Source organism: Micromys minutus, assembly GCF_963924665.1.
Source record: "Micromys minutus genome assembly, chromosome: 8".
NCBI lineage: Eukaryota > Metazoa > Chordata > Mammalia > Rodentia > Muridae > Micromys > Micromys minutus.
The window spans coordinates 24,400,616-24,426,762 of NC_137977.1; the positions used below are offsets into that span (position 1 = coordinate 24,400,616).

Here is a 26,147-nt window from a genome sequence, read left to right on the forward strand (position 1 = left end):
TTGTAAAAGAGTTTCCCTCCCACAACTCTCCCATATCATCTCCTCTTTCTTACCCACTTAACTTTGTGTTTTCATCTTTGAAAAAACAAAAAAAAAATACCCTCAAGAAACAAAACAACAACAAAACCAAGAAACAAACAAAAAACTCACAAAATGAAAATAAAACAAATGAGCAAAAGATCAACAAGATAAAAAGGCTAAATAAAGCAAAAATGAAACTAAAAGCTCTAAATACTATTGGGCTTGTTTTATGTTGACCAACTAACTTCTGGGCATGGGATCTGATTTACATAGCCAGTGAAACTCCTTTGGGAGTTTTTTTCCCTGTGGCCAGTGTATAACAACTGAAAATATTTAGGGGTGTGATCTTGTGTTTACCCTCCCTAACCTCAGTGCTCAGACCTCATTTGGGTTGAACCTACTCAGGCCTTAGGCATACTGCCAGTCTTTTTTGCATATATATTAATATTTAATTGTACAAATTGTCATGCAATGAAATTGTTTGGTTAGTATTTAGGACTATGTGAGCATAACCATTGAAACTATAAAAGAAGACAAAGCAGATTTCATGGAGGCTACCAAATAAATTAAAATGCATTCAAGTTTACATTCAGAGCCCCTTTCTGTTACATTTAGCAAACAGATTCTTAGTGACATGTATTCCTTGAGAACACACCAATAATTAGAAACATGGAAGATCTATTTAATCTTCCAATCTTTTGCATCCTTACTAGGTCTGTATGTGAGAATTAATTCAGCTGTTGGTCTTTAAGATCCATGGATTACTATACTTGTTCAAATCTGAACCAGAGACTTCATTTCTTCTCCCCAGTATTTTCCAATGGCTTCTAGTTTTTCCGTATTTCTGTAAATCCGTAAAAAACCTTATGAGTTTCTTCAGTGCATCTTTCATGTCTCTGTTCCTTAGGGTGTAAATGAGGGGATTGAGACTTGGAGTTATGATGGTGTAAAAGAGGGTGAGAAACTTGCTCTGGTCCTTGGAGGCTCTGTTACTGGGTCGTAGATACATGTAGATGATAGTTCCATAGAATATGGAGACCACAGTGAGATGAGATCCACAGGTATTCATTGCTTTCTGTTGTCCTGCCTTTGACTTCATGTTGAGCACAGTTTTGGCTATGTAGCCATAGGAAATAAGAATGAGAATGAGAGGCATAAAGACAATGACAATGCCTAGAGCAAAAACAGACATTTCAACAGTTGTGGTGTCTACACAAGCTATCCTGACCATGGCTGGCAACTCACACAAGAAATGGTCCAGGATGTTGTGTCTACATCAAGGCAAATTCACAGTGAGTGTGCATAATACCACAGAATTGGCCAAACCATGACTAATCGTCCAGACCATGACTATCATCTTCATACACAGACCTGGATTCATGATTACAAAGTAATGCAAGGGCTTACAGGTAGCTGTGAAATGAACATAGAACATGACAGCCAAGAGCAGACACTCAATGGAACCCAGTCACATATACACATAGAGCTGAACAATACAACCCACAGGGCTGGACTTTTCAGTTCCCCACAAGTTAAGCAGCATCTGAGGGACAATGCTTGTTGTGAAACACAAATACAGGAAAGATAAATTCCTGAGGAAAAAGTACATTGGTGTGTGGAGACGGGGATCCAGGAGGGACACAAGAATGATAGCGGTGTTACCCACCAACGTTACCATGTAAAAGAAGGTAACAACTCTGGAGAGGATTATTTCCAGGTAAGGGTGGTCAGAGAAGACAAGCAGGATAAAAACATGCAAAGTTTTGTAATTGCTGCCAGTCTTTATGTGAGCTTATTTTTCCATTTGTGTCTGGGATTCTGTTTCCTTAGAGTTATCCATTATCTCTGGCTGTTGCAATCTTCCATATCTTCTTCCACACAGACACCTGGGCCCTGAAGAGAGAGGTTTGATGAAGAACAGAATGCTACAGTATTTCTCTGTCTTTGAATATTGTCCTTGAGCTTGGGAGATCCTTCCATTTTCTGAGATCTTCCTCGATTTTCTTCTTTAGAGGTTTGAAGTTCTTGTCATACAGGTCCTTCACGTGCTTAGTTAGAGTAACACCAAGGTATTTCATAGTTTTTGTGACTATTGTGAAGGGTATCTTTTCCTTAATTTCTTTCTCCACGTGTTTGTCCTTTGAATATAGAAAGGCTACTGATTTGTTTGAGTTAATTTTATATCCAGCCACTTTGCTGAACTTGTTTATCAGCTGTAGGAGTTCTCCTGTGGAAGTTGTGGGGTCGCTTAAGTACACTATCATGTCATCTGCAAATAGTGATGTTTTTACTTCTTCCTTTTCAATTTGTATCCCTTCTATTTCCTTTTGCTGTCTAAAATTGCTCCAGCCAGGACTTCCAATACTATGTTGAATAGGTAGGGGGAGAGTGGGCAGCCTTGTCAAGTCCCTGATTTTAGTGGGATTGCTTCAAGTTTCCCACAATTAAGTTTGATGTTGGCTGTTGGTTTGCTGTATATTGCCTTTATTAAGTTCAGGTATGGGCCTTGGATTCCTGTTCTTTCCAGGACTTTTAATATGAATGGGTGTTGAATTTTGTCAAATGCTTTCTCAGCATCTAGTGAGATGACCATGTGATTTTGATCGTTGAGTTTGTTTATATGGTGGATTACATTGATGGATTTCCTTATACTAAACCATCCCTGCATCCCAGGGATGAAGCCTACTTGGTCATGATGAATGATCGTTTTGATGTGTTCTTGAATTCGGTTTGTAAGTATCTTGTTGAGTATTTTTGCATCAATGTTCATAAGTGAGATTGGTCTGAAGTTCTCTTTCCTTGTAGGGTCTTTATATGGTTTAGGTAAAAGGGTTATTGTAGCTTCAAAAAGAGTTAGGTAGTATTCCATCTGATTCTATCTTCTGGAATAGTATGGAGAGTATTGGTGTTATGTCCGCAATAAATGTCTGATAAAATTCTGCACTGAACCCGTCTGGACCTGGGCTTTTTTTGGTTGGGAGGCTTTTGATGACTTCTTCTATTTCTTTAGGTGTTATAGGGTTATTTAGATGGTTTACTTGGTCCTGGTTTAACTTTGGGATCTTGTATCTGTCTAGGAATTCGTCCATTTCCTCCAGATTTTCCAATTTTGTGGAGTATAAGTTTTTGTAGTAGGATCTGATGATTTCTTGAATTTCCTCAGTTTCAGTTGTTATGTCTCCACTTTCCTTTCTGATTTTGTTAATTTGTATACTCTCTCTTTGCCCTCTAGTTAGTCTGGCTAGGGGTTTATCAATCTTGTTGATTTTCTCAAAGAACCAACTCTTGGTTTTGTTGATTTTTTCAATGGTTCTTTTTGTTTCTATTTGGTCTATTTCTGCCCTAATTTTGATTATTACTTGCCGTCTACTCTTCTTGGGTATATCTGCTTTCTTTTGTTCTAGGGCTTTTAGCTGTGCTGTGAGGTTGCTGATGTAAGCTCTCTCCAGTTTCTTTTTGGAAGCACTTAGGGCTATGAGTTTTCCTCTCAGTACTGCTTTTATTGCATCCCATAGGTTTGGGTATGTTGTGTTTTCGTTTTCATTAAATTCTAGAAAATCCTTAATTTCTTTCTTTATTTCTTCTTTGACCCTGATATCTTTTCACAGAGCGTTGTTTAGTTTCCATGTGTATGTGGGCTTTTTGTTGTCTTTGTTTTTGTTAAAGACCAGCCGTAGACCATGGTGATCCGAGAGGATGCATGGGAGTATTTCAATCTTCTTATATCGATTGAGGCTTGTTCTGTGTCCAATTATGTGGTCAATTTTCGAGAAGGTTCCATGGGGTGCTGAGAAGAAGGTGTATTTTTTTACTTTAGGATGATATGTTATGTATATATCTATTAATTCTAGTTGGTTCAAAGACTCTGCTAGCTTTTCAGTGTCCTTGTTCAGTTTCTGTTTCCATGAACTGTCCATTAGTGAGAGTGGGGTATTAAAGTCTCCCACTATTATTGTGTGGGGTGAAATGTATTTTTTGAGCATTAGTAGGGTTTCTTTTATGAATGTGGGTGCTTTTTTATTTGGAGCATATATGTTGAGAATTGAGAGTTCCTCCTGACAGATTTCCCTGGTAATGAGTACAAAGTGTCCTTCCTTATCTTTTTTGATAACTTTTGGTTGGAAATTTACTTTATTCGATATTAGAATAGCCACTCCAGCTTGCTTCTTGGGGCTGTTTGCTTGGAAGTTTTTCCCCTCCCTTTTACTCTGAGATAGTGTCTGTCTTTGTCTCTGAGATGAGTTTCCTGTATGCACCAAAAGGCTCGATTTTGTTTATGTATCCAGTCTGATAGCCTATGTCTTTTTATTGGGGAGTTGAGTCCATTTATGTTAATAGATATCAAGGAATAGTTGTTTCTGTTTCCTGCCATTATTGCTTTTGTGGGTTGAGTTGTTTCTGTGTCTTTTTCTTCTTTTAGTTTTCTTATTTAGGAGTTTTCTTGTTTTTACTAGGCTGTATTTTCCCTCATTGTATTGGGTTTTCCACCTATAATTCGTTGTAGTGCTGGGTTTGTGGTCAGATATTGTGTAAATTTTGATTTGTCTTGAAATATCTTCGTCTCTCCATCGATGGTGATTGATAGTTTTGCTGGGTATAGCAGCTTGGGCTGGCACTTGGGCTCTCTTAGGTTCTGCATGATGTCTGTCAAGGCTCTTCTAGCTTTCATAGTCTCTGTTGAGAATCGGGTGTGATTCTGATTGGTCTTCCTTTATATGTTACCTGACCTTTTTCCCTTACTGCTTTTAGTATTCTTTCTTTGCTTTGGGCACTTGTTGTTTTGACTATTATGTGTCGGGAGATATTTCTTTTCTGGTCCAACCTATTTGGAGTTCTGAAGGCTTCTTTTATGCTCGTGGTCATCTCATTCTTGAGGGTAGAGAAGTTTTCTTCTACGATTGTGTTGAAGATATTTACTGTGCCTCTTAGTTGATACTCTTCTCCCTCTTCTATTCCTATTATCCCTAGGTTCAGTCTTCTCATTGTGTCTTGGATTTCTTGGACATTTTGGGTTACGAGCTTTTTGTTTTTTGCATCCTCTCTGGCTGTTTTGTGTATATTTACAATGTTGTCTTCTGCTTCCGAGATTCTCTCTTCCATCTCTTGTAATCTATTGGAAATGCTTGCTTCTGTGACTCCTGATTTCTTTTTTAGGTGTTCTACCTCTAGGGTTATCTCTTTTAGTGATTTCTTTATTGTGTCAATTTCCATTTTAAATTCCCTCTTCCATTCTTTCATCTCTTTGGTTGTGTTTTCCACTAGTTCTTTGAGTTCTTTGAGTGTTTTTCTTGCTTCCTCTTTAAAAGCTTCTGAATCTTTTTGCTTTTCCTCCCGTTCTTGTTCAAATATTTCTATCAGCATCTTGATGTATGATTTCAGGTCTGTGTCTTCTTTCTCTGGAGTGTTTGGCATTCCTATGTTTGCTGTTGTGGGAGAGCTGGGTTCTGGAGTTGCCAGGTTGTCTTGGTTTCCTTGGGATATACTCTTTCACTTTTCTCTTGCCATTTTGATGTCAGTGATACGTTCTCGCCTTTCCCTTGTATCTGGTCTGTGTCCCTGGGTCTTCATTGGTCTAGGTGGCAGATGGGCCGAGCCCTGTTCTATACCTCAGTGTCGCTGGGTGGAAACAGAAGTTCCAAAGTTCTGTTCCTGGTCCCTGGATCAGGCAGGGCTGGGGGTGCGCTTACAGTGCTCACTCCGCAGAGATCTCTCTGCTCCCTGGCTGCCCAGGTCTCCTCCTCACCAGTATTTATAGCTTGAGGCGCTGCTGATCCCTGTGGCTGATGGGCCACACCCTGTTCTGCGCCCTGAAGTCGCTGCCGGGTGGAAACAGTAGTTCCAAAGTTCTGTTCCTGGTCCCTGAATCAGGCAGGGCTGGGGGTGCGCTTACAGTGCGCACTCCGCAGAGATCTCTCTGCTCCCTGGCTGCCCAGGTCTCCCACTCACCAGTCTTTAAAGCTTTAAATGCCGCTGATCCATGTGGTGGATGGGCTGCGCCCTGTTCTGCGCACTGAAGTCGCCGCCGGGTGGAAGCAGAAGTTCCAAAGTTCTGTTCCTGGTCCCTGGATCAGGCAGGGCTGGGGGTGCACTTACAGTGCGCACTCCGCAGAGATCCCTCTGCTCCCTGGCTCTGTTGGTCTCTTCTTAATCATCATTATTTTCTTAATTCCAGCTGACAAGCATTAATTGCCCCCATGGTTCCTTCTATTCTTGGCTCTAAAGTGAGAGGTACATGGCCTAAACTGTTGAGCTCTGCTGCTTTCTGGAGCTAGAACATGGACCCCTTGTTTTATTACACTATCACCTAGCTTTATGTTTTTCAATTTCTTCACTGCCTAAGCATGGCTATCCTGGTACTTGTTCTGTAAATTGACCTTGAACTCACAGATCTGCAAGGCTCTGTCTTCTGAATGCTGGAATTAGAGGTGTATACCACCACACCTGGAATTAAGCTTTTATTCACTTAGAATTTACTCTGTCCTAGGCTGGCCTTGAACTCAGAGATCTGCTTGCCTTTGTCTTATGGGATTAAAAATATGTATCACTGTGCCTGGGCCTAAGCTTTACATAGCCACTATTCTTCAAGATCTGGATCAAAAGCCTATGTCTTCCAGCCTCAAGATCTGAATCACAAGTGTGCCCTCTATTTCAGGATTGTAGTTTATTCTAGATTAAAAGTCTAAATGAAAACAATAACCAGGCAATTACACCTAACATAACATGCCTATTCCTTGTACAATTGCAAACACAAACAATAAGCTTGCCTGGGTAGGATCTTGCTTTCAGATCACCACTCCCTTAATTTATTTATCTCCTTAAACACAGGATTCAGCTCTTTTCCACTTCCTGGTGCCCATTTATTACTTGAACCAAACATTTTGTATTTTTCTTTTTAAGTTTATGTGCTTCATCAAAACGTTCTTAATGAGAATAAACCACAGCACAAAGTCTAAACTGAGTTGTTTTGAAACAATCTTTGTCAATACAATTTATCTAAATCTCTTCACCTTAGCCTCAGGCAGAGTCTTCCAAGAAGGGCAAAAGGCAGCAACATTCACCAAAGTATTATAGTAACAGTCTCTAGGCCACATACTAAAATTCTTCTTCACTGAAACATCTTGGATCAGGTCTACACCAATTCAAATCACCACCAGCACCAATGTCTTTTTTATACCTACTAGGATGGCCCATTAATCCTCATTTAAAGCATTCCACTGTTTCCCAAAGTCCCAAAGTTTGCATTCCTTTAAACAAAAGCATGATTAGACCGATCCCATCAATAGCCCACTCCTGGTATAAACTTCTCTGTTAGGGTGTTAATTGCTGTAAATAGACACCATGACTGAGATAACTCTTATAAAGACAACATTTAACTGGGGTTGGCTTACAGGTTCAGAGGTTCAGTCCATTGTCATCAAGGCAGGAGCATGGCAGCATCCAGACAGGCATAAAGTAGGAAGAGCTGAGAGTTCTCTGTCTTATTATGAAAGCAAGAGGAAGACTGGATCCTATATAGCTAGTAGAAATGTCTCAAGCCTACCCCTAGAATGACCCACTTCCTTCATTAAGACTATACCTACTCCAACAAAGCCACACCCCCTAATAGGGCCACTACCTTGGCCAAGCATATTTAAAGTTCCATAAATGATAATACTATCGGTCCTTCCATTCTGTTCATATTTATATATTTTTTGTGCATGGTGTTGTATATGTATGTACATGGTATGTGCTCATATGTGGGTGCTACATATTCATGGAGACCCAAGGTCAAGGTTGGGTGTCTTTCCTTGATTGCTCTTTATTTTTTGAAATAGTATCTCACTGGCCTTGAAATTAATTGACTTGTCCAGTCTAGGCAGTGAGTTCCCAGGATTTGCCTGTCTCTGTGATCCAGTGTTAGGGTTATGGGCATGTACTGCCAAGTACAGCCAAAGGATTTGCATTCAAGCCTCTGTGTTTACACGACAAGTACCTTACTGAGTGAACCATCTTAGCTCTATTATGTAATTTAAAATTCAACTTTATTGGTAATTTGGGAAACACTAGCTGACTGAGATATTCAAGTCATTCTGTGTGGACATATTTTAGTCTATGATATAGATAAAAAAATCACATTTGCTCATACTATGAATGATTCATAAGAGAGCCTTTCATACTATGAAGCTGGAATCTCATGGTGGTAGATTCATTTCCATGAGTTCAAACATTTAACTACTTAAAAAGAAATCTATGTGTATGGGTGTTTTACCTGCAGTTATGTCTGCTCACCACATGTATGCCTTGTCCTCTCAGAGGCCAGAAGAGGGCATCAGATTTCCTGGAAATAACATTACAGACAGTTGTAAATTGCCATGTAAGTGCCAGGAATCTAACCGAGGAAGAACAGCCAGTGCTCTTAACTCCCGAGACATCTCTTCAACCCCCATAGTTTCCCAAAAGTTCACTCAACCCAATATTTGAGTTTTATCTTTCAAAGTAAATATTGCTAGCTGTCTTCACTGTGGCGATTAGCTCATTCCATTTGTTTTTGAGAGAACATCAGGGAGGTTTGTCAGTATTTCCTCTCACTAAAAATGTTGTTCTGTAGAAAAACATCCAGTTCAACCTGTAACAACTGGCGTTCCTTGAAACAACATCATCCTACAGCATGCAGCAGAAGCATCTCAAGTATATTCTCCAGTTTGGTTTTCTCACATAAAATACTTTAAAAAATCGGTGCTTAATAGCTGATATTTAATAGAGTTAATAATGAGAGCAGTGCTTTGCTAAGGTCATTCTTACTGTTATTTTCCTATGCAAATGTGTGGTCATGAATGTGATGATTATCGGACAGTGGCTTGACTACATCTGTGGTGCTGAGTCTCACCCACTGGTGCTTTTGCATTATCAATTAAAATGCAAACACAGTGAAAAAAGCAGCAATATTTTTAGCATAATTTTGAATTTAACTTTGAGCCTAAAGATACCCAAAGTATGCAAAGATACTGTTGAGGCCCATAGACAGAATGATACCATTTCTTTTTACTCATTAGCTGGAAATATTCTATGAAGGAAAACATCTCCCCATCTATTTGTTTATTCTGAGGTACAGTTCTTGTAGGAAAGTGTACTAATGCCTAGTTTTATGTCAACTTGACACAAGCTAGAGTCATCTGGGAATAAGGAACTTCACTTGAGAAAATGTACCATTAGATTGGCCTGTGAGATGTTTTCTTGTTGATGGTTGTTATGGGAGCATTTAGTGATGTGGGCAGTTCCACAACTGGCTGGTAATTCTGGGAGCTATAAGAAAACAGGCTGAGCAAGCTTCAGTGAACAAGTCAGTATGCAGCATTCCTTTTATGACCTCTGTTCTTGCCTCCAGGTTCCTGCCCTGCTTGAGTTCCTACTTTGACTTCCAACAATAACGAACTGTTACCTTTGTAAGATGAAATAAACCCCCTTTAACTGAAAGTACTTTGGTGATAATGCTTGATTACAACATTAAAAACTATAACTAATATTTAAAGGTAGCACCAATTCTTGATTCTTTCATCTATTCAGTAGTTTTGAAAATACTGAGTTTAGCCTGGTAGCATAGATTTTTTAATCCAAGGTTTATGGAGGCTAAAACAGGAAAATTACAAGCTTAATGCTTTCCTGGGATAAGCAGTAAGTTAAAGGCTAGCCTTGGAAATTTAGTGAGACAATGCCTCAAAAAGTTAGGTAGGTATCTCAGTGGTCAAGTGCTTGACTGAAATGTGTGAGAATACAGGTTCAGTCTCCATTGCTGTGAGAATCAAACCAAATCAAAACCAATCCACAGCTGTCGATGTTTATAGATGTGGTTAGCTTTATTTTAATAAGATTTTAATTTTCAACCAGGAATCAGAGTGCACACCTTTAATGCCAGCACTTGGAAGGCTGAAGCAAACAGATCTCTATGAGTTCAGTGTCAATCTGCTCTACAGAACAAATTTCAGCACAGTTAGGGTACTCAGAGAAACACTGTCTCAAAAGGCAAAACAAACAAGACCAAAACCAAAACAACAGCAAAAAAATAAATTAGTATTTAAAAAGATGAAAACATACAAGTTCATATTAAATCTTTCTAAAACTCAAATCCATCATTCCGAGGTCTTAACTTCATCAACCTAATACCTAATATCTCATCCTAAAACTCCAAATTGAAAGTTTAGTTATATCAACAAGATTTTGTTACCACACACCATTCAAGTAACAGTCTTAGAAAATAATAGTAGCACTGCTCTGACAACGTGGTCTTTATAATTGTTTAGTGTGTTGACCATGTATACTACTTTTAAGATTCAGATAGCAGTGGGCACACCCAGGGAGTTACTGGTTTTTGCTTGTTTGTTTTACTGGCTTACTGTCTTAACTTATCTTTGGAAAGTCCATTTCTTTATAGATATCTAAGCCACCAATTATATATTATATATAAGAACCAGGTTCATTTATTTTAAGATGCTTTCTATTTTAGGAATTGCTTTTTATGTTTCATTTTTATAATTATGTGTAATGTTAATATAGTGTCAAAATGAATTTATGGACAAGATATATTTATTTAATTTTTATTGGATATTTTCTTTTTTTTAAGTTGTACAATATAAATATTTATTTATTTATTCTTTTTTTAATTAAAGAACTTTATTTAAAAAAACCAAAAATAAATGTACAAATTTTAAGTATTTTTGCATAAAAGTATATGAATACATTTTTGTCATTGCTTGGCTTTTTAAAATAAGGTTTGATAGTGTGCATTAAGATCTTACTAGTTACAATGATCATAAAGTACGTGTAAAACAGGAATTAGTCATTGTTTTCTTGGTGTGTAAGGTGTAAACATAATAGTTTTTTTCTTTTTTCTTTTTCTTGAACTTCACACAGTCTGTGAGTTGTTTCTGGGGTGTTCAGAGCTTTCTGGGGTTAGTATCCAATTATCAGCAACTTCATATTATGTCTGTTCTTTTGTGACTGGGTTATCTTGCTCAAGATGATATTCTCTAGATGCATCCATTTTCTTAAGAATTTCAAAAAGTCATTGTTTCTGATAGATGAGTAGTACTCCATTGTGTAAATATACCACAATTTTTGTATCCATTCATCTACTGAAGGACATCTGGGTTCTTTCCAGCTTCTGGATATTATAAATAGAGCTGCTATGAATATTGTGGTGCATGTGTCTTTGTTGTATGTTGGAGCTTCTCTAGGGTAAATGCCAAGAAGTGGAATAACTGGGTCTTTAGGTAGTACTATGTCCAATTTTCTGAGGAATCGCCAGGCTGATTTCCAGAGTGGTTGTACCAGTTTACAACCCCACCAACAGTATAGAAGTGTTCCTCTTTCTCCACATCCTTGCCAGCATCTGGTGTCATCTGAATTTTTGACCTTGGCCAATCTGACTGGTGCGAGGTGAAATCTAAGGGTTGTTTTGATTTGCATTTCCCTGATGGCTAATGATGTCAAGTATGTTCTTAGATGCTTCTCAGCCATTCGATATTCCTTGATTGAGAACTTTTTGTTTAACTCTGTACCCCATTTTTTGATAGTGTTGTTTGATTCTCTGGTGTCTACCTTCTTGAGTTCTTTGTATATCTTGGATATTAGGCCTCTATCTAATGTGGGGTTGGTAAAGATCTTCTCCGACTCTGTTGGCAGCCATTTTGTTTTCATAACAGTGTCTTTAGCCTTTCTTTGCAATCTCATTAAGTCCCATTTGTCAATCTTTGACCTTAGAGCTCGAGGCATTGGTGTTTTGTTCAGAAAATTTACTCCTGTGCTTATGAGTTCTAAAGTTTTCCCTACTTTCTCATCTAATAGTTTCAGTGTACCTGGTTTAATGTGGAGATCTTTGATCCACTTACACTTGAGCTTTGTACAAGGAGATAAGAAAGTGTCTATTTTCATTCTTCTGCATGCTGACTGCCAGTTGCACCAACACCATTTGTTGAATAGGCTATCCTTTTTTCATTGTATGTTTACAGGTCCTATGTCAAAAATCAGGTGACCATATATGTGAGGACTCATTTCTAGATTTTCTATTCTATTGCATTGATCCATGTGCCTATTTCTGTACCAGCACCATGCAGTTTTTAGCATAATTGCCTTGTGATATAGGTTGAGGTCAGGGATAGTGATTCCCGCAGATGTTTTCTTGTTGTTGAGGATGGATTTCTCTATTCTAGGTCTTTTGTTATTCCAGATGAAATTACACATTGCTCTTTCCAACTCAATGAAGAATTGGGCTGGTATTTTGATGGGAATTGCATTGAATCTGTAGATTGCTTTTGGTAAGATGGCCATTTTTACAATGTTGATTCTTCCAATCCATGAGCATGGGAGATCTTTCCATTTTCTGAGATCTTCCTCGATTTCCTTCTTTAGAGGTTTGAAGTTCTTGTCATACAGGTCTTTCACTTGCTTAGAGTCACACCTTGTATTTCATAAATTTTGTGAGTATTGTGAAGGGTATCTTCTCCCTAATTTCTTTTTCCACATGTTTGTCCTTTGAGTAGAGGAAGGCTACTGATTTGTGTGAGTTAATTTTATATCTAGCCACTTTGCTGAACTTGTTTATCAGCTGTAGGAGTTCTCTGGTTGAATTTGTGGGATAGCTTAAGAACACTATCATATCATCTGCAAATAGTGATGTTTTTACTTCTTTCTTTCCAATTTGTATCCCTTTGATTTCCTTTTGCTGTCTAATTGCTCCAGCCAAGGCTTTCAGTACTATCTTGAATAGGTAGGGGGAGAGTGGGCAGCCTTGTTGAGTCCCTGATTTTAGTGGGCTTGCTTCAAGTTTCCCACCATTAAGTTTAATGTTGGCTGTTGCTTTGATCTATATTACTTTTATTATGTTTAGGTATGGGCCTTGGATTCCTGTTCTTTCCAAGAATTTTAACATGGAGGGGTGTTGAATTTTGTCAAACGCTTTCTCAGCATCTAATGAGATGACCATGTGGTTTTTTTCTTTGAGTTTTTTTATATGGTAAATTGCATTGATGGATTTTCTTATATTAAACTATCCCTTCATCCTAAGGATAAAGCCTACTTGGTCATGGTGAATGATCATTTTGATGTTTTCTTGGAGTCAGTTTGCAAGGATTTTTTTGAGTATTTTTTCATCAATGTTCATAAGTGCGATTGGTCTGTAGTTCTTTTTCCTTGTAGGGTCTTTGTGTGGTTTAGGAACAAGGGTTATTTTAGCCTCAAAAAATGAGTTAAGTAGTGTTCCATCTGATTGTATTTTGTGGAATAGTTTGGAGAGTATTGGTATTATGTTGTCAATAAATGCCTGATAAAATTCTGCACCGAACCCACCTGGACCTGGGCTTTTTTGGTTGGGAGGCTTTTGATGACTGCTTCTATTTCTTTAGGTGTCATGGGATTATTTATGTGGTTTACCTGGTCCTGGTTTAATTTTAGTATTTTTTTGTATTTGTCTAGGAATTCATCTATTTCCTCCATGTTTTCAAGCTTTGTTCACTATTGGCTTTTGTAGTAGGGTCTGATCATTTCTTGAATTTCCTCAGTTTCTGTTGTTATTTTTCCACTTTTCTTTCTGATTTTGTTAATTTGGATACTCTCTCTTTTTGCCCTCTAGTTAGTCTGGATCAGGGTTTATCAATCTTGTTAATTTTCTCGAAGAACCAGCTCTTGGTTTTGTTGATTCTTTCAATGGTTCTTTTTGTTTCTATTTGGTCTCTTTCTGCCCTAAGTTTGATTATTTCTTTCCATCTAATCCTCTTGGGTGTACATGCTTCCTTTTGTTCTAGAGCTTTTAGCTGTGCTTTCAAGTTGCTGATGGATTCTCTCTCCAGTTTCTTTTTGGAAGCACTCAGTGCTATGAGTTTTCCTCTCAGTACTGCTTTCATTGCATCCCATAGGTTTGGGTATGTTGTGTTTTCATTTTCAATGAATTTTAGAAAATCCTTAAGTTTTTCCTTTTTTTCTTCCCTGACCCTGCTATAGTTTAATAGAGCATTGTTAAGTTTCTATGTGTATATGGGCTTTTTGTTGTCTTTGTTGTTATTGAAGTCCAGCCTTAGACCATGGTGATCTGAAAGGATGCATGGGAGTATTTCAATCTTCTTATATCTATTGAGGCCAGTTTTCTGACCAGTTATGTGGTCAATTTTCGAGAAGGTGCCGTGAGTTCCTGGGAAGAAGGTGTATTTTTTTGTTTTAGGATGATATGTTCTATAGATACCTATTAATTCCAGTTGGTTCATAACCTCTGCTGGTTTTACAGTATCTTTTTTCAGTTTCTGTTTCCATGATTTGTCCATTGGTGAGAGTGGGGTATTGAGGTCTCCCACTCTTATTGTGTGGAGCACAATGTATTTTTTGAGCTCTAGTATTGTTTCTTTTATGAATATCAGTGCTTTTGTATTTCGAGAATATATGTTAAGGATTGAGAGTTTCTCCTGACAAATTTCTTCTGTAGTGAGTAAAATGTGTCCTTTCTTATCCTTTTTGTTAACTTTTGGTTGAAAATATACTTTATTAGATATTATAATGGCCACTCCAGCTTGCCTCTTGGGGCCATTTACTTGGAAGGTTCTTTTCCCAACCTCTTACTCTGAGATAGTGTTTGTCTTTGTCTCTGAGATGAGATTCCTCACAGGACCAAGGGCCTCTCCTCCCATAGATAAGGCAGTTCTTTGCAACATATGCAGCTGGAGCCATTGGTCACTCCATGTGAACTCTTTGTTTGGTGGTTTAGTCCCTGGGAGCTCTTGGGTTGATTGATATTGTTGTTCTTCCTATAGGGTTGCAAACCCCTTTAGCTTCTTCAGTCCTTTATATTTAAATTAGTATAATATCCATTCCATACTCTTAATTTGATTTTTTACAATTAGGAATATACACTCAATATTATTCCAGAGTAGTACTTAGAAATCTCATTGCTTTTTAGTTCCTTTTCCTTGGCTCAAAAATTTGCTTTACATTTACTTATTCTTTCATTTTTTATATTTATTTATCAGTGGGAGCTGTGCATGGGACATACCATGTGTAGGGAGGCCAGAAAACAACTTGCAGGGGTTGTTGTCTCTTTCCATCATATGGGTTTGTAGGATTGAACTAAGGTGGTCAGACTTGGTTACAAGTATCTTTGCCCAGTTGTCTTAGCTAGGGTTGTCACTGCTATGATAAAACACTCTGACAAAAGATAACCGGGGAAAGAGGCATTTATGGCTTATGCTTCCATACCACTGTTTATCAATGAAGGAAGTCAGGATTGGAGCTCAAAATGGAGGTAAGAGCTGATTCAGAGACCATAGGGAAGCTGCTTATTGGCTTGCTCCCCATGGCTTGTTCATTCTATGTTCTTATAGAATTCAGGACCACCAGCCCTGGGGTATCACCACCCACAATGGTCTGGGATCAATCACTAATTAAGAAAATACCCTACAAGCTTACCTACAGCCCCATCTTCTAGAGGCATCTTTTCAATTGAGGCTCCCTCCTCTCCAATTATTCTAGCTTGTGTCGAGTTGACATAAATCTAGCCAGCATACCACCAAACTATCTTGCTGGTCTCCTTGCTTTTGATGAACAGATCTCCTAAAAAGTTCCAATATAGAAGTATTTCTCTTTTTTCTCACTTACTATTTATTCTGTAATTTTATTTAATTATTCACGTCTTTATGTGTGGTGTATGTGCACATATGGAGGCCAAAGACTGTAGTCAGATATGTTCTTCTACCATACTCCACTTAGGATTCAGAGACAAGGTCTCTCACTGAACCTGAAGTTCACCAGTTGGTGAGGCTCCTGGCTTTTATGTGCATTCTGGTGATCTGAATTTTAGTCCTTGTGCTGATGGAGAACATTTATGAACCAAGCCACCTTGCCAGCACATTTTTCTATCATTTAAAAGCAAAAGTAGCTTGCTTCAAAGCTCTCAAGATGATTCCTTCTCATCTGCTAGAGTATTCATGTTTATTATAAATTTCAGAAATTTTGGAATATGTTTATATCTCTATTTTCCCAGACATGTGCTTAGCAATGTTACTGAGCAATTGAAATTTGTTCCTCCAAATAATAGGATTAAATCCCCAACATGACAAATTTTAATAAAACTTACATCTAAATGGCTACATTTAGGTGGTAAATTCCAGAGGTGTTCTTGGCTTAACTTGAATTTTAGATCTTCAGTTGTCTGATGTTTTTACAGAAAGGTGTAATGTGAGCGTCCATATTCATTTCTTTCTGTGTGTCAGCCCAGTTGGATGTTTTATATTTTTAGCAATACTTAATTAGTGCTATTAAAGAAAGTTCCCCCGGGGCTCGCAAAGAGCTGGGGGAGATGGGCACTGGGAGGAGAGGGAGAACTGATATTGAGATGTAAAGTGAATAAGTAAATGAATTAATCTAAAAGAGAGCCCCTTCACTATGCACTTTGCAGCGCTTACATAGTCATCAACCAGGGGTCCATAAAGGTTGGCTCTGTCTCCAGGCTCTATTATGTTTCATTTTTCTACCTTTCTATTCTTGTGTCGGTCTCCTTGTGTTAAATATAGTCAGTTTAAATTTGTGGCAGTGTACAGTTGTGCAAGTTCTCCCACTTTAAGTTTAGTATTTTTGGCCCTTCTTATTTCTTATATAAACTGTGAAATAGGTTTAATACATTTCTACCAAAAATTCCTTGCTTTGAGTTTAATTGATATTAATTACATTGACCCTATAGGAAATAGAGCTTATACTAACAATACTTTATTCAGACTTTCATTGAATTTATAAAATATGGGGTTTATAAGCAGTAATTAAGGATTTACTCTTAAAGCATATTCTTTCATTTGTTTCACTCATTTTTCTCGGTGTTCATTTATGTTTGTATGAGTGTGTATGAAGAGCTATGGCACAAGTTTTATTACATAGCTGATATTGTTGGGCTGTTTACAACATTTACATTAGATTTCATAGTTAATGCCTTCATACAGTTCCATTGTGTATATATTCTACATTTTCATTATCTATTCATCAGTTGATGGGCATCTAGGCCGATTCATTTCCGGGCTGTTGTGGATAGAGCAGTAAGGAACATAGACATGCAGGATTGCCTTGGAGTGTTTTCCCAGCAGTGGTATAGCTAGAGTGTATGGTACTTCTACTTTTAGCTTCTTGAGGACCCCGTATCAGACTCCATATGGGTGCTTCTTTCTCCACAACTCCACAGCACTTGTCTTTTTATTTCCTCTTTTTATCAATTCATTGAGAATTTCTAATATTATATTTTGGTCATATTTCCTCTCCTCCTGTTTATCTCAGACCCACATCTCCTTCACTACCATCCTTTTTTTCTGTTTGTTTTTGTTTTGAGATAGGGTCTCTCTACATTGCCTTAGCTGTCATAGAAATAAATATCTATGCCAGGCTGACCTCAAAGTCACAGAGATCTACCTGCCTCTGCCTCCCAAGTACATGGATTAAAGACATGTATCATCTAATAGGCTTGCATCCTTCCCTTTTTAAAAAGTGTATCAAGTACAGTTTATGCTACCTATATATTCTCAAATATATGGCTTTCACTGGAGGGTGGCCATGCCCTCAAAAACCTCCCTGTTTCCTAGCAGCTACAAGTTGTCATTATATCTTCTTAGCTAGACATTGAATTCAAGCTCATCTCCCATGTCAATGCTGGAACCTTGTCTGATCTGAGCCTGTGCATGTCTTATGTATGATGTTTCAACTGCTATGAATCCATATGTGTAACTGCCCTGCTGCTGTGTCCATAAAACACTATTTTTGATGGTTGTCCACCACCCATGGATCTTATACATTTTCTGCACCCTCTTTCACCACGTCTTTAAGCCTTGCGTGAACAGTGCATGATAGAGCTGTTTCATTTAGAACATTGTGCTGTCTCTCATTCTCTGAACCATGGTCAGCTGCAGATTTTTGTGTTAATCACCATCTATCTGGCCTAACTAACTAATACAACAAACTATGTGAACAACCTCAAGTCACTAGGAACTGGTTTAATGGTGTTCATTTACCAGGATTACAGCAATGTGTTCTCTGCTAGGGCCTATGAGCTACCTAGCCACAAATTCTTTGCTCCAGTAAGAGTGCCAGGTATGGGTTTTAACTTGTTGAGAAGGCCTTAAACCTAATCATAAAGTAGTTGATTAGTCTATAAACTTCATGCCACTAACAACTTGGAGTGTTTTGCCTTCGCATTGTAGCCCACAAATTCACGACTCATTGTTAGAACATCCCCACATTTGTCCTTCAGTTTCTCCCATTGTCTTGTCTGACTTCCAGGCACTTTTAAGATTTAATATTTTATTCAGAACATTTACTTGCTTTCAGTAGGATAGCTGGTGTGAATAATTTAGGCTACCACTACCTGATATTCTCTATCATAGTTTTATGACCAGCAGGCTAACATCTGAGTAATATTGAAGTGCTTTTATGTATGTCTTAAAATATATGAATTACTTTTCTCTTAAAGATGAGTTTCTTCATTTTCTTTAAGCCTTGATGAGGAAATTTATATCTTTCTCAAGCTTGAGAAACTAATTTAATAATAGTTCATTCTTTGATAAGTTGAATAATGAAATAAAATAGCACATGGTTTTACTTAAATGTGCTCATTAGCCAAGCTTTATTAAAGTAGTATTTATGGCTTTACTTGACATGAAATCTATTAATTTATTTCTGAGCACAAGAAAGTATGGAGAAAAGTAAGATATAATCATATTGTTAAAATAAGTGTAGCAATAAGCCCATAGACCATAAATTATAACACAATCACATTGAAGCTAAAATTGAAATGAATGTATCCAACCTTGGAAACTGAAAGGGACATCAACAGACTTTTGTGGTGTTTGTTGGAGTATTCAGCTAGGCAGGGAAATCTTCCAATGCATGTCTTCTTTAAAAATAGCTAATGGGTAATCTGGGAAGCAAATGGGTGGAGTAGATGATGAATATTTTAGTCATAGTGAGAACCCTAAATAAAGGTCTGGGAAAAAAACAAGAAAAGACAGAATTTGCTGAAAAATAAATTTATTTGTCTGAAATACAGTCTATTTGTCAAAAAAGATAAAAGTTGAAGTTAAGCTATCAAATAATAAGATTTAGATGACTTTTCAATGAAATCCTTAGGGTTTTAGTTTTTATCCTAAGAAGATAGAGATTCAGTAAAGATGAAATGATCTCAAAGCATTTGCATTAAAATATGCCATAGCTACACCACAGATATTTTGAAGAAAATAAAATCCTGTAGTCCCAAGACCATGCACAAAATATTTATGTATCTCTTTAAATTTTTCCATGGATATCTAAAACTAATACATATTAAAAATTTTCATGTATATTTAAAATTAATTAAAATAGCTCATACATATGTTGTATGTTATTATAAAGTTAATATATGTCAATAAATATAGTAAAATTTAAGAAAAGTAACAGTTTAAATTTAAGAAATAAAAACATAAAAAAGAAAAAAAAAACATTTGTCAACATAGTTTTAAAGCCTATGTGCAATTTGTCTGTAATGATTTGGCTTGTTTTAATATTAAATTTACTATCTAAATTATGTTTATATTAGTACACACACAACAGAAATGGAAAATTATATACTTGGAAAATTCAAATACGTTAACTGAAAAAAGTAGTTGAATTGTCTTGTTTCAAATTTTATAAAGGTGACTGGGTGTTCAGAATCCAAATAATTATAGTTTTTATATTTTCTCATTTAAAAAATCAAATGATAAAGTGACTTTTTTTCTCAAAAAATAAGAAACATAAAAATATAGGAAGGCTTTAATGATAGTGAAGAAAAAGTAAAAAATTTTGTTGAAAAAGATTTTAAAATATTTTTATAATGTATTATTTAGGTAAATATTGCCAAAGTATATTTTCTTTGAATCAATTGTATTTGGTCTTGTGTCAATAAAGTTCTCAATGGGACTGTTATATTATTATATTTTTCTCAAAATTTACTTTAAAGACTAATTATACAGAGTGGCGGAAAGACAGCTTAGTGGATACAAATGTGAAGACTTGAGTTCATACTGTGAACATCTTTAGTCCTAGTGTTCCTATTGGAAGATAGTAGACAGAGTTAGGAGAACTCCCAGAGCTGGTGGGTGTTTTAGTAGGGTTTTACTGCTGTGAGCAGACACCATGATCAAGGTAACTCTTTAGGACAACATTTAATTGGAGTTGGCTTACAGGTTCAGAAGTTCAGTCCATTATCATCAAGGTGGGAACATGGAAACATCCAGGTAGGTATGGTGTAGGAAGGACTGAGAGTTCTACATCTCCATTTGAAGGCTGCTAGGACTGACTTCCAGGCAGCTAGAATGAGGGTATTAAAGCCTATGCCCACAAGTGACACACTTCCTCTAAAAATGCCACACTTCCTAATGGTCCCACACCCTACACTAAGCATATACAAACTATCACAGTGAGCTACCTAGACTAGTGTAGAAAGTGAAAAAACAACAAAGGACAGAAGGCAAGAAGAGAAACATGGGTGCTGTGCAACTACATTTGTAAGTAAGTGCATTCACATAGAGAGAGTCATACAGAAGAAAGTGAGAAAATTTAAAAGTATAGACCTTCTATTGCCAGAGTTAAACCTTTCAAGGTATTCCTAGAAATAATTAGATCACTATTAGTATATCCAAGTAGCCAGCTATGAAGATTTAAATTGATGGCAGGAATAAATAACTTGATATGATATGAGGAGGAGAACCGATGGATTAATTATGGTCAGAGAACAAGTAGACTCTATCATGGTTCATAGAAATGATGTGCTTGGTTTTGACAACATCTTATCTGTTGATCTGAAAGACTGAATTCTGAGGATACCTTCTGAGTTGTCTGGACAAAGGTGGTGATACCTGAAGCTAGAGTGTTACTGGAATAATGAACAATACATGAAATGAGGTGGCAGGGTAGAACAGGAAATATCAAACTGTATGGGAAACATTTTAAAGTTCGACAGAGAAGAAATAGGAGGAGATGTAGGAGAAAATCCTGAAAGGACTACTTAACACAAATTAGAAGAGGAAGTCTGAAGGATTAGAGTTGCTTGTAGATGTAGGATATTATAGGAATCAAGTAAGATGAGGTCTTTGAAGTATTAATTGGGAAATTTTTCTGAACAGAACACCAATGGCTTCTGCTTTAAGAGCAAGAATTGACAAATGGGACCTCATAAAATTACAAAACTCTGTAAGGCAAAGGACACCGTCAAAGGATAAAACAGCAACCAACAGATTGGGAAACGATCTTTACCAATCGTACATTCCATAGAGGGCTAGTATCCAATATATACAAAGAACTCAAGAAGTTAGACTCCGGATAATCAAATAATCCTATTAAAAAATGGGGTACAGAGCTAAACAAAGAATTCACAGCTGAGGAATATCAAATAGCTGAGAAGCACCTAAAGAAATGCTCAACATCCCTAGTCTTCAGGGAAATGCAAATCAAAGCAACCCTGAGATTTCACCTCACCGCAGTCATAATGGCTAAGTTCAAAAACTCAGGTGACAGCAGATGCTGGTGTGGATGTGAAGAAAGAGGAACACTTGTCCACTTCTGGTGGGACTGCTAACTGGTACAACCACTCTGGAAATCAGTCTGTTGGTTCCTCAGAAAATTGGACATAGTATTACCTGAGGTCCCAGCTATTCCACTCCTGGGCATATACCCAAAAGAAGCTCCAACATATAACAAGGACACATGCACAACCATGTTCATAGAAGCCTTATTTATAATAGCCAGAAGCTGGAAAGAACCCAGATGTCCTTCAACAGAGGATGGGATGTAGACATTGTGGTACATTTACACATGGAGTACTGCTCAGCTATCAAAAACAATGACTTCATCAAATTTTTAGGCAAATGGATGGAACTTGAAGCTATCACCCTGAATGAAGTAACCCAGTCACAAAAGAACACTCATGGTATGTACTCACTTATAAGTGGATACTAACCCAAAAAGCTTGGAATACCCAAGGAACCATCCTCAGAACTTATAAAGCTCAAAGAGAGGGAAGGCCAGAAAGTGGATGCCTCAGTCTTTATTAGAAGGAAGAACAAAACATTCTTGGGAAGAAATAAAGGAACAAATAGAGAAGCAGGGATTGGAGGAAAGATCATCTAGAGACTGCCTCACCTGGGGACACACCCCATACGTGCCCAATAAACCCAAGCACTATTGGTTATGCCAAGTAATGCTTCCTGGCAAGGAGCTGATATGGATGCTTCCTCAGAGGCTCTGCCAGAGCCATACTGATACAGAGGAGAATGCTTGCAGCTAACCATCAGACTGAACACAAGGACCCCAGTGAAGGAGCTAGAGAAAGGACTGAAGGAGCTGAAAGGGTCTGCAATCCCATGGGAAGAACACAATTATCACCCATCCAAACCCACCACAGCTCCAAGGGACTAAAACACCAACCAATGAGTTTGCATGGAAAGACCAATGACCCGAGGTACATATGCAGCAGAGGATAACATTTTCTGTCATCAATGGAAGGAGAGGTCTTTGGTCCAGTGAAGGCTTATTTCCCCAGTGTATGGGAACACCAAGGTGCTGAGGTGGGAGAGGGTGGTTGGGAAAGGGAGCACTTTCATGGAGGCAATGGGAGGAGGATGGGAAATTCGATTGTGGGAAAGGGAATAACATCTGAAAAGTAAATGCAGAAATTTTCCAATAAAAAAGAAAAAGTTTAGCAAAATTATAGCTAGTTGATTATAGAGAATGCCAGTAGAAGAGCTGATAAAGAGATAAAGGCTCTTCTGGGTTGAGAGGGAGCACATTTTTCTTAGGAATGCTGTCTATTCTCTACTTCTGTAATACTTGTGGGGTATGAATTTATCTTTAGCATCCATGTGGAAAAGCTTTGGAAAATACTAAAAATACTTTGGGTTAGGTCTAAGCCAGTTTGCCTTTATTCCCTAACTCAGTACCTAGAAGTAATACAGATACTTAAGCAATTTAAAAGAGGCACAGTTTTTTATTCCTGCTGTTACTGTTTGGAAAATGACATTTAGTCGAAAAAAAATAGCTGTTACATTTGGTTTCTTCTCCTTAAAAAATGGGTGTATTCCATATCTTCATCAAAGCTTTTAACTATACCCTGAACAAGATAGTTAATTATTTATATAAATAAGATTAAATGCATCTCCCAGACACTTTTGTCACCAAGAATTAATATGAATATGGGGGAAAGTATAGCAATCTATAATTTGTGACTATGACATGTTTTACCTTCTGTCCAACCAAAAATATCAAATAGATCTGATTGTATCTCTGTGAAGAGCAAAGCACACAGCCCTGATCTCTCTTCCTTATCCAGTGTCCTTCTTAATCTGCCATCATTGGATTCACAAATATTTTATTAATACCAGTTTCTACTGCCAAATAAGGTTTACCTTCTGTGTGATAAGTGAGTTGAAAGTAGTTCGTGTTCTTATTTTTATCTCTAACATTCGGAGTGATGAATTGTGAATTTTTTATGTGTAGTTTAGGCATATTTCAGCAACCATCTGCTTCTTATATTTGTCTCTGCTCTGAAGTACATTATTTTTATACTAGACTAGAGTTTTATTTTAAAACTAATCAATATTTTATCTATAGACCTTTAGAAATGCTATATTGAAAGTAGTATGTATTCAGAATATTTTCATTGCATTTATGAAATTTTTGACTAATGGCTAAATAGTCTCTTTTATTCATTTATTATAATATTTGGAAAACTACTGTGAAATTCAAGACAAGAAGAAATGTAATATCTGCATTTGAAGATTTTGAAGATTCTTTTATGACATTAATAGGTTTTACATCTAAAGCACAAACATATTACAAAGAAATAGCAAATTCCCAGAATCCCCAAAGCCAGTAAATGATCCATATTTCAGTAAGCAGTTCCATGCAAATAAAGGATGGAAATTTTCGTTTCCCTTACTTTTTTCTTGAGGCCACAGGGAGTTGGGAGATCTGGTGGGTTGGAGTGGGGGGTTTGGTGGACATCCTCTTGGAGACAGGGGAGGAGAAGAGGAGGTATTGGATGTGGAACATTCAGAGGGTGGCCCAGGAGGGGAATAAAGTCTAGACTGTAAAGGAAGTTTAAAGAATAATTTTTTAAAAATATTTAAAAATACAAAAAAGAAAGAGGAAAATACATATACATGTTTTATATAAGATATATGCATTGTAAATATTAAATTGTCCTGTAGTTTGTTTAGTTTTGGATAACCAGAATTTTTAATTCTCTTTTGTTTTATTTTTTATTTTTGGGAATCAAACCGAGCCTCACACATGTTGGGACAGTTTTGTACAATTAAGCTATGTCCCTAGCCTCCAAAATTAAACTTTTAATTAGTATAAATTATACTTTTTGTGTTTTGATTTGTGTCTATCCCAAGTTAACTAGGTGTTCTTACATTTTCTTCTAGTATTAATTATAGAAGTAACTCTTATTCTCCTGATAATTTGTCATCTAGGAGGCTTACTGATTAATAAACTCACTCTTTTCTAGTTCTTTCTGAACTGTGACTGCCTGGTTCAACTCAGCTGTTCTGGCCCACACTTTTCTCTAAGCTGACTGATTCAAACTTTTGGCTTCTCACTGAATTGTTCTGCTTGGCCTCCTACTAACTTTGGCAACATGTTCTAATCTTTTAGGTCCTTCTCATTCTCTGGCTCATTCTGTATTTTCTGTAGCTTGTTCATTCTGCAACCTGTCTCTGTAAAACTGTCACAGTAAAACTGCCTTCTCCCTGTGCTGCTCCCTTAAGTATCACCTCTGGTGTCGTTCTTGTGAAAATAGGGCATGTCCTATCTCGGACTCATTTTATTAAACCTTTCTGATTCATCACTCCGTTTGCTACTCAACTAGACATCATTTCTCAAACATGCTGCTTCCTTCTACAAGCTAACTTTATCTTCATTGTCAGGTATTAAAGATGTGTAGTAAGAATGTGTCTGTATTCCAGCCAGAGGGATTAGAGGTGTGTCATTCGATCTGGGTCACACAGATCTAGAAGATCTTTGAATGTAATTTCTTGCCAGAGCAGCCTTATTGCTGAATTAAAACCCTCTACAACTAATAAACTTCAGCTTTTAGCTTTATGGTCTATCCAAGTTCATTTATGGTGAATGGTTTGAGATAAGACTGAGATCCATTTTTTATATTCAAATGCTAAGTATAAAATTGTTAATATTTGTAGACACCGAAGTATTAAATACTTTTAAATAACCCCCCAAAAGACCTGTGAAAAGCTAATCAATGAACTCAGTAATGATATATAGTACAAAAATCACCTGAACAAGATAGATGAAAAATAAATTTATAATATTATTTATGATATAAATATAATTTATATTATTATAAATGTATAATTATTTATAATAAAAATTTCCCAGTAATGAAACTCAGTAGCAGAACATTTGCCAAGCATGTACATGGCCCTTGGTTCAATCTGCAGAACTACATAAATAATAAATGTAGAAGTAAATATATAATTGCATTAAAAAGACTAAATTTATAATATTTAGGAGAAAATTCAGTCAAGTTTCTGAAAGTTTGTACAATGAAAAAAATAAAACACTAGTAAAAGAAATAGAAGTCCCAGATTAGTGTAAAAATATTCTATGCTCATGGAAACTTAATATTGTTAAGGTTCAATGTAATCCCTATCAAAATTGTAATGATATTTTAACAGAAGAATAAAAACTGTAAGGGAGTACTTTAAAAATCTATATTTCATTAAGTCAGAAACTGAAAAGGAAATTAATAAATTTCAAGAGTCATCCAAACAACCGAATTTAAATAAAGAAGAAATGAATAACTAAAACTGACCCATATTAAAGAAGGAAGTCAAAACAGTGAACTAAAGAAAAAACAAAAGAAAACAACAAACAGACAAAACAAACAAACTCTAATGACTATAATGCTGAGGCCCAGATGGATTCCCAGCAGAATTCTACAAGACCTTCAAAGAATATCTACAACCAGTACTCCCTAAATTGTTCAAACAATGGAAATAGAGCATTTCAAACTCTTTTAATAAAGCTGGTGTTACCCTAACATCAATACCAGGTAAAGACACAACAAAAATACAAAACACAGGTCAATGTTCCTGATGGACATA

At 36.8% G+C, this 26,147-nt stretch overlaps 1 protein-coding gene and 1 pseudogene across 11 annotated transcripts in view; one reads left to right on the top strand and one right to left on the bottom strand.

Annotated features, from left to right (window-relative positions):
- Window positions 1–26,147, top strand: part of LOC308423481 (protocadherin alpha-9) — a gene marked incomplete at both ends in the record, with an annotated part of 218,243 nt that overhangs the window by 130,711 nt on the left and 61,385 nt on the right. The window lies entirely within an intron of this gene.
- Window positions 755–8,447, bottom strand: LOC308423698 (olfactory receptor 2W1-like; annotated as a pseudogene). The gene is made up of 2 exons: window positions 8,355–8,447; window positions 755–1,801 (listed from the first exon to the last, which is right to left on the bottom strand). The product of its transcript is annotated as an olfactory receptor 2W1-like (transcript).